This window comes from Lygodium microphyllum, chromosome 10 (assembly GCF_053477565.2).
Source record: "Lygodium microphyllum isolate KBCC chromosome 10, Lygodium_microphyllum_v1.1.10, whole genome shotgun sequence".
Classification (NCBI taxonomy): Eukaryota; Viridiplantae; Streptophyta; class Polypodiopsida; order Schizaeales; family Lygodiaceae; genus Lygodium; species Lygodium microphyllum.
In genome coordinates this window covers 7,637,490-7,648,888 of record NC_141144.1, presented here as the reverse complement: position 1 = coordinate 7,648,888, position 11,399 = coordinate 7,637,490, and positions in this window count along the sequence as shown.

Here is an 11,399-nt window from a genome sequence, read left to right as displayed (position 1 = left end):
CGTGAACGCGCCCGTTTTCAATTTCCCTCATCTCCACGCACCCCGGTCGCGTCCGTGTGCCCCGTACTGACATCCCGACGCTATTTCGATCCCGTCACGGTAAGTTTTTTTACCCCGCCCAGCGCACGCGCGCGGGACGAGGGTACGCCTTTCTTTTATGGCCCTTCCGCCCATTCTCTCCCATGGGCACCCCCATGGGCACCCCCCCATTCACCCCCGAGTGCCCTTTAACACCCCTTTCCCATGGGCACCCTTTCCCCCTCCCCACCCCTCCCATGGGCACACCCCACGGGCACCCTTCCCCCCCATCTACACCCTTTTCCCTACCCTCGCCCATTTCCTCCCATGGGCACCCACAGGTCACCCTATCCCCTCCCCAACCCTCCCCCACATCCATGCCCCCCACCCACACCCCCATGGGCACCCCCCCCTCGGGCGCCCTTTCAACCCCACCCACACCCCATGGGCACCCCCCCACCTTTCTCTCTCCCCGACCCTTCTCCCCCCCAACCACCTCTCTCCCTCTCCCTTCCTCTGCGTGCCATCTCCCCCCCTCCATCTCCCTCTCCATTCCTATTCCTCCTCTCCCTCTCCATCTCCCCCTCCTTCACGTTCCTCCACCTCCTCATTTCCCTCCCTCTTCCTCTTCTCCTCCCTCCCTCCTCCACGGCGCCGCCATTCGCCCCCTCCCTCTTCGCCCCTATCCGCCGTCGAAGTCCTGCACGCCCCTGCCCGCGCCATGTGGCCCCGTGGGCCTCCCCACCTCGGCGCCCTCCTCCGTGACCTCTGACGCCATCCGTGGCCGCCGGTGGCCTGGACGCCGCCATCCGCCGTGTAGCTCCTGTCCGCCGCCGAACGCTCGCCGTCTACGCCTCTGACGCCGCCCGCGCCCTGCCTCCCTGCTGGGACGCCCCCTCCTTCATGGCCCTACCTCGCGGTGGCCTCCTCCGTGCCTCCCCTCCACGTGTCCTTCCCACCCCCACCCCCCCTCCAAGCCCCCCTTCCCCCAGAGTCACAACCCACCATTCCCACCCTCCAAGCCCCCCTTACCCCCAAGCACACCAAACCACCATTCCCACCCTCCAAGCCCCCGTGCCCCCCCCTCCCCCCCCCCCCCCCCCCCCCCCCCCGAGACAATCACACACACACCCCCCTCCAAGCCCTTGTCCCCCCCCGCAGAAACACACCCCGCAGAAAACCACCCTCCAAGCCCCTGTTCCCCCCGAGACACAGACCCACCCGCGGAAACCACCCGAGACACAAACGGAAACCCGCCGAAACCTACCGTCCCACGCAGAACCTGCCAATACCTTTTCTCAGCCCCTTGACACACGCGCACGTGGCTGTTCGTGTGATTGTGGTTGTTCGTGTTCGTGCGCGGGAGTCCGTTCGCGGATGTTCACGCGCGAGGACGCGCATTAGCTGGTCTGTGAGGTGGCGTGCAGCCCGCTGTTCACACACAGCTGCCACACAGTCTATTCCTGGGTATATTCCCGGATTTTTAATTCCACAAACCTGAAAACCTTCAAACTACATTGAAAAATTAACAAAAAATCATTAAAAATCCCTTAAAATTCAAAAAAATTACAGAAAAATCTTGAAAAATTCTCAATATTTCTGCAGTAAATTGCCATATTTTTCTAAACTAAAAATTTCAAGGAAAAACAATTTAGACCATTTTAAAATTAAAAATTCTTTTAAAAATATCCAAAATATGAAAAAAAAAATATTAAAAATGGTAAAAATTCCAATTTAATTGCAAAAAAATTCCTAAAAATCCATTAACATTTTTACTTATTTTTGGACTATTTTCTAAGCTGAAAATGATGTGTCATTTTATTTCGTGATTATTTTATGGTAAAAATATTTCATTAAATGCTAAATTCATACAAAATCCTCTTTAATTCAAAACATAAACTGAAAATTCTAGAAAAATCCAGATACCTTAGTTCTTTTGGATTGTTGACCTCCATTTGGGATTGAGAATTGCGCATTCATTGCATTCACATACACCCACTACCAGGTATTTTTCCCTTTTATATTTTTATTTTTTCCTGCTACCCCAAAATCCACATTTAATTTTTAACATGAACCCTAAACACCACCATGGCACGCGCGCTTGCGCCAAACACACCATTTTATAATAAAAATAAACCCATCGTTCACTTAGCACGCGCTAAGTGCGCTTAAGAGGCACTTTAATATTTTTAATTAAAATGAACCAGCCGTCACAAGAGTACGCGCTGGCAAGAAAGTGCTCCACATCACCTTAATTTTTAATAAAGGAATTTGCATTTAGAGACCCAGTCTGGGTATCGAAGTCTGGGATTCGGATTAAAGCACCGCTTTAACCTAATAATTGGTAATTAAAATTTTAAGAAGGAACCGTCGTTTTCTTGATAAGGTTTATCACTTAATAAAAATTCACCCATTTCTTAATAAATTTATTGTGGGTTGTTGTTATGTTTTGGTTCAATTTCTTTGTTATGGTTAAGGGTACGGTGTGTAGTTTTTTTTTCTTTATTGCCTGATATGGAAATTTGGATGTTTGTATGTTGCATAGCATGAAGCTTTTGGTCGCATATGTGTAGAGGTCATGTCGAATTTTTTCTAGGCAGTGGATGTGAACTCCACGAATCCAAGCACAAGCTATAGGTCCTCACCATCCAAAAGCTCATCCCAATGCAAAGGAGCATCAAACGGAATCTGCAAAAAAAAAAACACATCAGTCCACCATACATAATGCATTTTAATAAAAATAGTAACTACATACAAGAAAGATGAGTGACTTGTTGGGCTATTGTGTACATATAGTCACCTTCCTAGGCTTTGCGCGAGAGCCAAGGAATCTTCGGCTCGGTCTCGCAATGGATGGCGTGAACCCATTCGAGAAAATGTGACTAATGTTACATTTGGGTCCTTCCTCTATGTTTTCTTGCTACATGCTGCCCCTGCAAAGGAAGTTCCTTTACCTCCAGTTGATCCTCCAGAAGTTCCTCCTCTGCCTCATAATGAAGATGACGAAGTGATAATTGAGGATGATGATTCTCCTCCTCCCTTGGTCATTCAGAGAAAACGCCTTAAGAGGGTGGCTGAGTTAATGTCTGTTCCTACAGTTCCAGTGACGATTCCTACCCAGTCTTGCAGCAGCTTGCCTGCATTCCTTCAGACGCCAAATCTTTTCAGAGCCCATAGAGATGGGATGCTCGACCTTAATATTCCTTCTGTTCACTGCCTGGTAACAGGAGATGCTATTCCGTTCCTGTGCAAGGATATCCAGAGTTCTATTGAACTTTCGATGACTGCCTGTATCCAGCAATTATATTCTTCATTTTATGATGAAGTTCAATAGTCTAAGGAGGAACTGAATAAGACCAATACTGAGTTAGCCTCTGCTCAAGAGAAATTCTCTGACCTTTGTATGCAAATGGAGCAGCAGACTAAGCTCGTAGATACTCAGAAAGCTGAAATTTCTAAGTTGAAAGCTGAGTTGGCAGAAGCTAGGTCTCAAGTGGTTGCTGTGACAGAGGAGAGGGATAAGTTACAAAAGGAGAGTCAAGAGATGACGGAGGTGATAGCTGCCCAAGCAGAGAAGTTGAAATCCACCATAGCTATTTTAGACCAGAGCAATGCTCAAATCCAGCAACTCAAAGATCAGTTGGCTCAGTCTCGATCTAATACACAGAGTCCTGTGCAGCCAGTTTCTCTTTTATCCCTTGTAGACTTGGCAGCTCTTCAAAGACAGGCTACCTTATGTCCCTTATTCCACGCCAAGGTGGAAAGATTGCAATCTCGCATGGATTTGTTATGGTCTTCTTTTGAACAGTATCAATAATATGTTCCACTAGATCATTCCTTTTTTGTTCATTATCAACAACAGAAGTTGGCCTTCTATATAAAGCTTTCCACGATGGATTTACCTATTCCAGAGGATGGATGGAGTGGGGCCTGGTCATCAGATTTGCTGATAGAAGTCGTAAGGATAGTTTTTGAAGACTCTGTCACTCCAGATACAATGCTTTTGTCCTATATGTATTTGAGGGGTGATATACTAATTCCAGATGAGGAAGATCTGGCTTGGTATGTCGGAGATGTGGTATTGCAAGCTTCTTTGTATGTCCGACATTTGGAGTTGAGGATTGATGAGATGTTCCAGGGATATTTTTCAAAGGTGGCTAAGTGTCCTGAGTTTTCATGGCACCCTATGGTTGATTCTGTCATTTTGAATCACCGACAAGTCAAAGCTTCAGCTCATGCCCAGAACACTAACCAACTGAGGGTGGATCTTTTAGCCTATCTTTCCAATCAACCCCCATTTGATACTTCTTTCTTTGAAGCCTATCATCGTAGATCAGCTTTAGGTCCATCCTTACCTTGCTTAACTCATTATCAACAAATGGCTTATAGGTATGATGCTTATATTTCCCTTTTTAAATCTAACCCAAAAGTCATTTTACCCCTTCTTTTCCAACCTCAAGGATCTCCTCAAATTCCTATTTTTACCCATTGTTCTTTTATTGAAGATAGAGTTTTTCTACCTCCTGATCCTTGTCCTTCCCCATCCCCTAATATTCTATCAACTTTTCCTCCTTATCTTTTAACACCTTTCTTAGCAGAATCTCCTCAATTTTCAGCCAATCCATCTTTAATCCATTCTTCCTTTTATGATTTTGCCTATCCATTGCTTGATCCTCTTTCATTAGTCCCTCTTCCATCTCCTAACACTTCTATTCCTAATCCTCCTCAATTGGTTAGTGGGTATCCAGGTTTTGATCAGAAGATTCTTCGAAGAAGAGGCTAGAGTTCAAATGATTCCCTTACTGGACCTCAAATCAATTGGCCATTGATCCCAAGAGAATGGATAAGTGCTAGTCAGGCTTATTAGAATTATCTGCATTTTGCTCAGCAGTATTCTCAGTTTGTAGATCCTTCTGTGCGCTTAACTGCTCATTTTACTTGGTACCTGGCGTATATGCATAGGCATTCTCATAATGATTCAAAGCCTATTCCAAAGTTGTGCATGAATGTCAATGTGAGCATTGATTCCCAGCAACTGGATGTATTGTACTTTCATGCCCTCTGTTTGCCTAGCAGATACCTTGTCCTATTGGAAAGGATGTGCTGCCTTCAGTTTTTTCAGAATCCTCCCAAGACATTTGTAGATGAATCCTTATCCATGGATCGTTTCCGAAATCACCAATCTTTCAAGAGGGATCATCTTCATTGATACCTTTGCCATGTATGGTGGATGATTTTTAATGATAAAACTCTCTTTTTGGAGGAGTCATTCAGATGGTTGTGTTGTGTGTAGTGTTTGTGTTGTGGGTTAATTGATGTAATAAGATCGTGGTGGTTGCCTATTCGATTTGCTTTCGTGCGAGCTACATTTTTGGAGAATTGTGGTGATGGTATTGTTGGTTGGATAGTTGAAGATGCTGATGCAAAAGAAGAAGAAACCTCTTATATCCTTTATAAGTTTGTTGTGATTTCCAGTTTGATAAGAAGTGTTAATGTATAAACGGTTTTCCTTTCGTTGTATTTTTATATCAGATACAGGTTATAAGTTGGGGTCATGGTTGGATGGACTGTTTTTGAAGATGTATTGAAGATCAAAGTTGAGCTTTTGAATGAACTTGTATTCCCTTTTTCCTAGGTCGCGAGGACACTTCCTTATTAAGTGTGGGGATATGTTGAGTGTTGAAATGATCTATTTTTTGGCTGATTTTTGTTGTTTTTGAGAGCTGAATGGTTGATTTTATGAGATGATTGATTGGTTTGGAAGAGGTTTGAGAGTGTTTTGGATAGGTTGGAATGGTTTTATTAAGCTCATGATGTTTATTAGTAGAGATGTGATGTTCTGATAGGTCCTGATTGGTTCTATTGAGCTTCTGTTTTGTTCTATTTTCTCTCTGTAAGGAGGGGTGGAGTATTGATTGATAAGGTTTGAGATTGTTTGGAAGCTTATTGAGTGATTTTTGATGGTTTGGAATGGTTTTGGTATGAGTTATGTGGTTCTGATGCTTTCTGTTGACTTTCTGTAACTCTCTGATAAACTTCTGTAGACTTTCTGTATGTGTTCTGATGGATGAGAGTGTAGCTTGGGAAAGTTTTCTAGCCTTGGAAAGAGGTGAATGCAAGTACAAAAGAGCTAAAAGAAGTGAAAGAAGTAGCTGTTGAAGACTCAAGTAAAGACTGAAGTGAAGTGACAGTGGTGAGCTACGAAAGGACACTGTAGTGGCTCTGGTGCCTCTTCATATCAGACATACCTCTTGGGAGGGGTATCCACAACCTAAGAAGGATTATTGTGGGTTATTATGAGAGATTGTAGTGAGGATATGATGTATTATTGATGGAGAGAGAGAGAGAGAGAGTCAGAGATAGTCAATTCTACTAAAACAGAGTGATTGTATATGAGAGATTGAGAGAGAAGACTATGAAGACATTGAAGATGAATACTATGTGATATATTTCCATTCAAAGATGGTGTATTCCTTTGCTTTCTTTATTATATTGATGGATTTTGTGAAGATATTGAAGAATATGGTTGATTCTATCAAATCCGTGGGAGATCTACATGATGCTGCATGAAGATTTGTTGTGCCTGGTGTTCTTTTCTTCATTGTGATCATATAAAACCTAATAAAAAAGCTTGTTAATGTTACAAGATAGATTTTCTTGCAAGAGAATTCCCTTTTCCTTGGTGTTCCTCTTGGGGCTCCACTTGCAAACATGGTGTAGTTCTTGTATTTATTTGCAAGTATGGTGTATTTCATAAATTTCCAGTTATATGTCTTGCTCTGAGAACTAGTATATTACATTGGTATCAGAGCATGGATTTTGATCCATGTGGCAAGTCATTTTCATGGTGGATCTAGTCATAGCATGGCTATAGGGTAACCGAGAGGTCAAAATTTGGTCACAGGGCTTACACAGTTTTAACCATGACTAGTGGAAGTGTTCTTCAGCAAGTTGGGACCAAGTTGCTAGAATTTGAATGAGTTTGGAAGAGAAAAGGGCGGGCTCAAGGTCATTTTAGCAGGTCGTGGTCCATTTGAAGGTCATTTTGAGTCTTCTTGGACAAAAGGATAACCTACAATGACTAAATGAGGTCAAAGAAGAGTTACTTTTGAGAGGCAGACTTTCTCTCTCCTCTCCTCAAGAATCCATCGCTTTCATTGCTTCAATCTTCTTCCAATGATCATTACTCACTGATGAGACACCAGGGCTTGATTTCTTATGCCATAAGCTTCATGTAGAGTAGTCTATTTCTTAGCTTAAGCAATCTTCATCCTCCAGGGCAAGAGGAGCAGTTTGTGCAAAATTGCACTGATTTCAGCCTCTTCTCCTCCATGAAAATTTCAGCTAAGGGCTACTTTCAATGGATTACTCCAAGCTTCTACCAAGATTACTCCATCTTAGCAAGTGATCAGTGACATCTCTCACCTCTTGATCATTCTTGAGCTTTCCAAACCCTGGCTATGGCAGATTTATGATAGCAATGAGTTTTTTCTAAAATTTCTTCAAAGTATCATAGGGATTTTGTTCTATCAAGCATCCTTGAGCTTCTTCAGCACTCATTAAACCGACATTGAAGATTTCTTGCAATATTAGAGCACTTTTTCTCTTGAAATGAGTCAAAACAGGGTAGCCACTTAAATTTTTAGAACTTTTGACCTTTGAAGGATGTTATTGTGGGGCTTTTGGTTCTTATTGCATCCTAACGCTTCTATGCACAAGATTATATCAAGAGTTCATAGTCTTTCATCAATATTGCAAGAATAGGGCTTCTTCTTTTGGCATTGCAAGTGTATGGGCAGTATGCAAGCTTATGTGCTACAATGGAAGAGTTCTCTATCAAGGATTGGAGCCTTCTACCCTTTTGGATGCTTATCATTGATTCTGTTTCAAATTTTCAGCCACATTTAGGCTACAAGGATCACTTCTTATCAAAGATTTTGGATATTGGAACTTTCTTGAAGGAAAATTTGGATTCTATGAGCTACATATTTATCATGGGGATTGCAATTTGAGGATATTCTTGATACATCAAGCGGGAGATCAAGAATTTCAAGTATCAAACGGTGATTGGAGCTTCCATAATCATCTACACCAACAATGAAAGAGGTATCTTTGAATTTCACTCTTAATCCCTTTAATATCCGATTGCTTAAGCCATCCAATTGTTGAAAAGGGAGAATTAAGAGTAATCCCATTTAAAAATTACATTTGATTGCATTTAGACGCAACTTAGGGCTGAATGATGTTATGGTGAATTCTTTTCTTCATTCTCAATAAAAATTCAGACATCAATTGTTAATAATCTCCTCCATTTGTTGGAAACTTTATGCCTAATCCTAACCTTGATTGCTTGATGGATTGAATGCAATTTGGTTGAGAGTAGAATCAACTGGAAAGTGGAATAAAATTGTAAAGTAGTGAGTCACTGCTGTAAGTATCCCTTACCTATCCCCATTTCAATTCCAGCCCTATTCCATTCCTATTATTGCATATCATGAAATGGAAAAATTTTGATTAAGCCATGCATATTACACATTGATTGTTAGAAAACTAGCCTTGCCATGTATATTCTGATCGAGGAAAAATGTCGAAGCCTAATGAGATAACAAGACAAAAGAGAGGTGACCCTCCCTTGCTATTTAAGACTCCGTAGGGGTGCACAACCTGGCCAGGAAGGAAGTTTGCACACCTTTCGAAGTTTCAAAGCCCATTTAGGTGCCCGTCCTGCTGTTTTATTCCTTTCCAAAGGTGGTGGACCACGAAAGACCACTTGGGAAAGAGTGGATGAAGAGTTGAAGACTAGTGGTACCAAACATGGCAGTTTGTGACATCCTTGAACAGATATACAAGTATTTCCAACATGTACCTATCAATTGCAGGTGTTTCCTGGATACCTACAGGTGCCCCACATCCCATCACTAACATGTTAGTTGTTTTGGGGGTCTACAAGTACTATAGGACCCATTTCAGGGTGAAATAGAGTTTCCACAGGGTGTTTACAGGTTGCAAGAATTCACAGGACAGGTTCTCACAATTTCTTTTACAGGAATTTCTATCATGATCTAATTTGGGAGCTTGATAGCTTGATTTGAAGAGGAGATATCAAAATTAGATTTGAATCAAAAATTTCAATAATCGGACTCTAGGAGAAAAAGTTATAGTACTTTTTCTAACAAGGGGTCTAGTGGGACTGCACCCAGACAGGCTGACAGGGGTGTACTGTTTGAGTTTATTTCACCCATTTACCCTATTGTAAGCTGATATCTTGCTAAATCTGGATTACCCCTACTATATAAGCTTTCTTTGGATCAAGAAACCATTGGCATTGGTCCAATACTAAGCAATTTATTGACAGTTTTCTTTCCCACAATCATTTTGACAACACCTATCTATAATGTCCAAACACAAAAGAAAAGATCAAGTCATGGAGACCATTCAAGAAGACATCAGAGAATATATCAATTATCAAAACAACACTAATGAATCCCTCAATCATGACCAACAAGATGATGTTGTAAGCATTGGTAATGCTCATAGTGCACGAATGGGTAATGATGAAAATCCCTTGTCTCACGAACCTTTTGAAGACTCTTTCAAGAGAGATACATATGTTGAACATTGGATTGCATGATCATTATGAGAAACTATCCAAATCCTTGGAAAAGGTTGAGAACACATCCAACAAAGTGGATGAAGGACTTTAGCTGGTCAAGTTTATGGAAGAGTAGATTTGAAGATGTAGTAGCAGTTATCAAGGATTTGAAGACTCAAACCACATCTTTTCCACTAAATGTATCTCCTTCTCAAATTGAAAATGCTTCAACCCAGCCCTCCAACATGAAAGTAAAGGGTATTGATCAACTTATAATGTCAACATTTAAGAAAGGAGAGCCATCAACATTGAAGAGTGATCATTATCAGCCACCAATGTCATCAAATCATCATACCCATCCTCAATTCAATTCAAGACGTGAGGTTACTTATGAAGAAGAGGAAGACTTAAGAGAAAAAGAGAATTAGGAGTTTCATGGATGTGATCCCTTCTACAAATATTTTCCCTCTCAATCTACCATTAAGAAAAAATAATTAGATTTTCTTGATAAGAGTGGAAGATTTGATGAAAGAAGGTCATTTCATGATATCACCAACAATGACAAGTCATTTCATGGTCAGCCCACAAATGGAAAACATCATTCTTTCGGATTGGGACAATTGAATCATGGTGGTAATACTTCTAGACCAAACTCTTTTGGAATAGATTCAATGAATAGAGATTCTTGGAGACAATCATCTCTTGGGTAGCATTCCAACAATTTTCAGCCAACCTATAATAAAAGGGAGTACAAATAAAAGATTACCCTTTCCAACTTCAAGGGGGATAATGCATCTCCAATAGAGTGGGAAGAATGGGTAAACGAATTAGAAATGTACTTCACACTTTTCCCTCGCCATGATGAAGCCAAGATCTATTTTGCGGCACTCCATCTTGAAGGCTACGCACATACATGGTGGAGATATATGCAAAGAGTTGGTCACAATTTTGCTTCTTGGGAGGATTTTAAGAAGGCAATGTTGGAAGTGTTTGTCTCTCCAATGGAGAAAGAAAGATTGCAAAGAAGATGGTATGGTCTTCAACAAAGGGGCATATCCGTTCGTGATTACTCTAATATGTTCCTTAATCTTTCTATATACATTGAAGGGATTGATGATTTGGCCAAGTTAAACAAATATATCTTTGGTCTAGATTCAGCCCTGTCTTCGGAAGTAGGTGCAATGCAACCCAAGACAATTCATGAAGCCATTTAATATGCTGAAAGGTATGGGCAGAAATATAGAAGAGAATCAATGGGGGTTCAGCAAAAAAGTACAGGGTATTCTTTACCTAATCAGCCTTCAAGGATTAGAGCACATTTTAGCTAGCAAAGGGATGTTTATAGGCAAGAAGGTAAGGGAACTAGTACCTACAACAGTAATTACAACAAGTTGCCTACATATCCAATTGTCTATGGATCAAAACCAAGTGGAGCAAATGGTTATAGACCAATGGCTGAAGCGAAACAAAGCTTTGTAAGAAGGATTGAAAATGCACAAAAGGGATCTAAAAAAAACACTTACAGCAAAGTCCTTTGAAATGAACAAATAAGAGACATGAGGGCCAAAGGGTTATGTTTCAAGTGTGGAGAAAGGTGGACACAAGATCATAGACTGAGATGCAAATCCAAAAATAGCAAGCTCAACTTTGTCATCATCGATGAGCCGGATGAGGATGAAAGTGAAGAGGTTAAAGAAATGCATGACAAGGATGAAGGAAATAATGATGAATTCTATGATATTGTGGATAGTTTTCCTTTTAATTCGAGTGGTCCTTTATGTGCAATCTC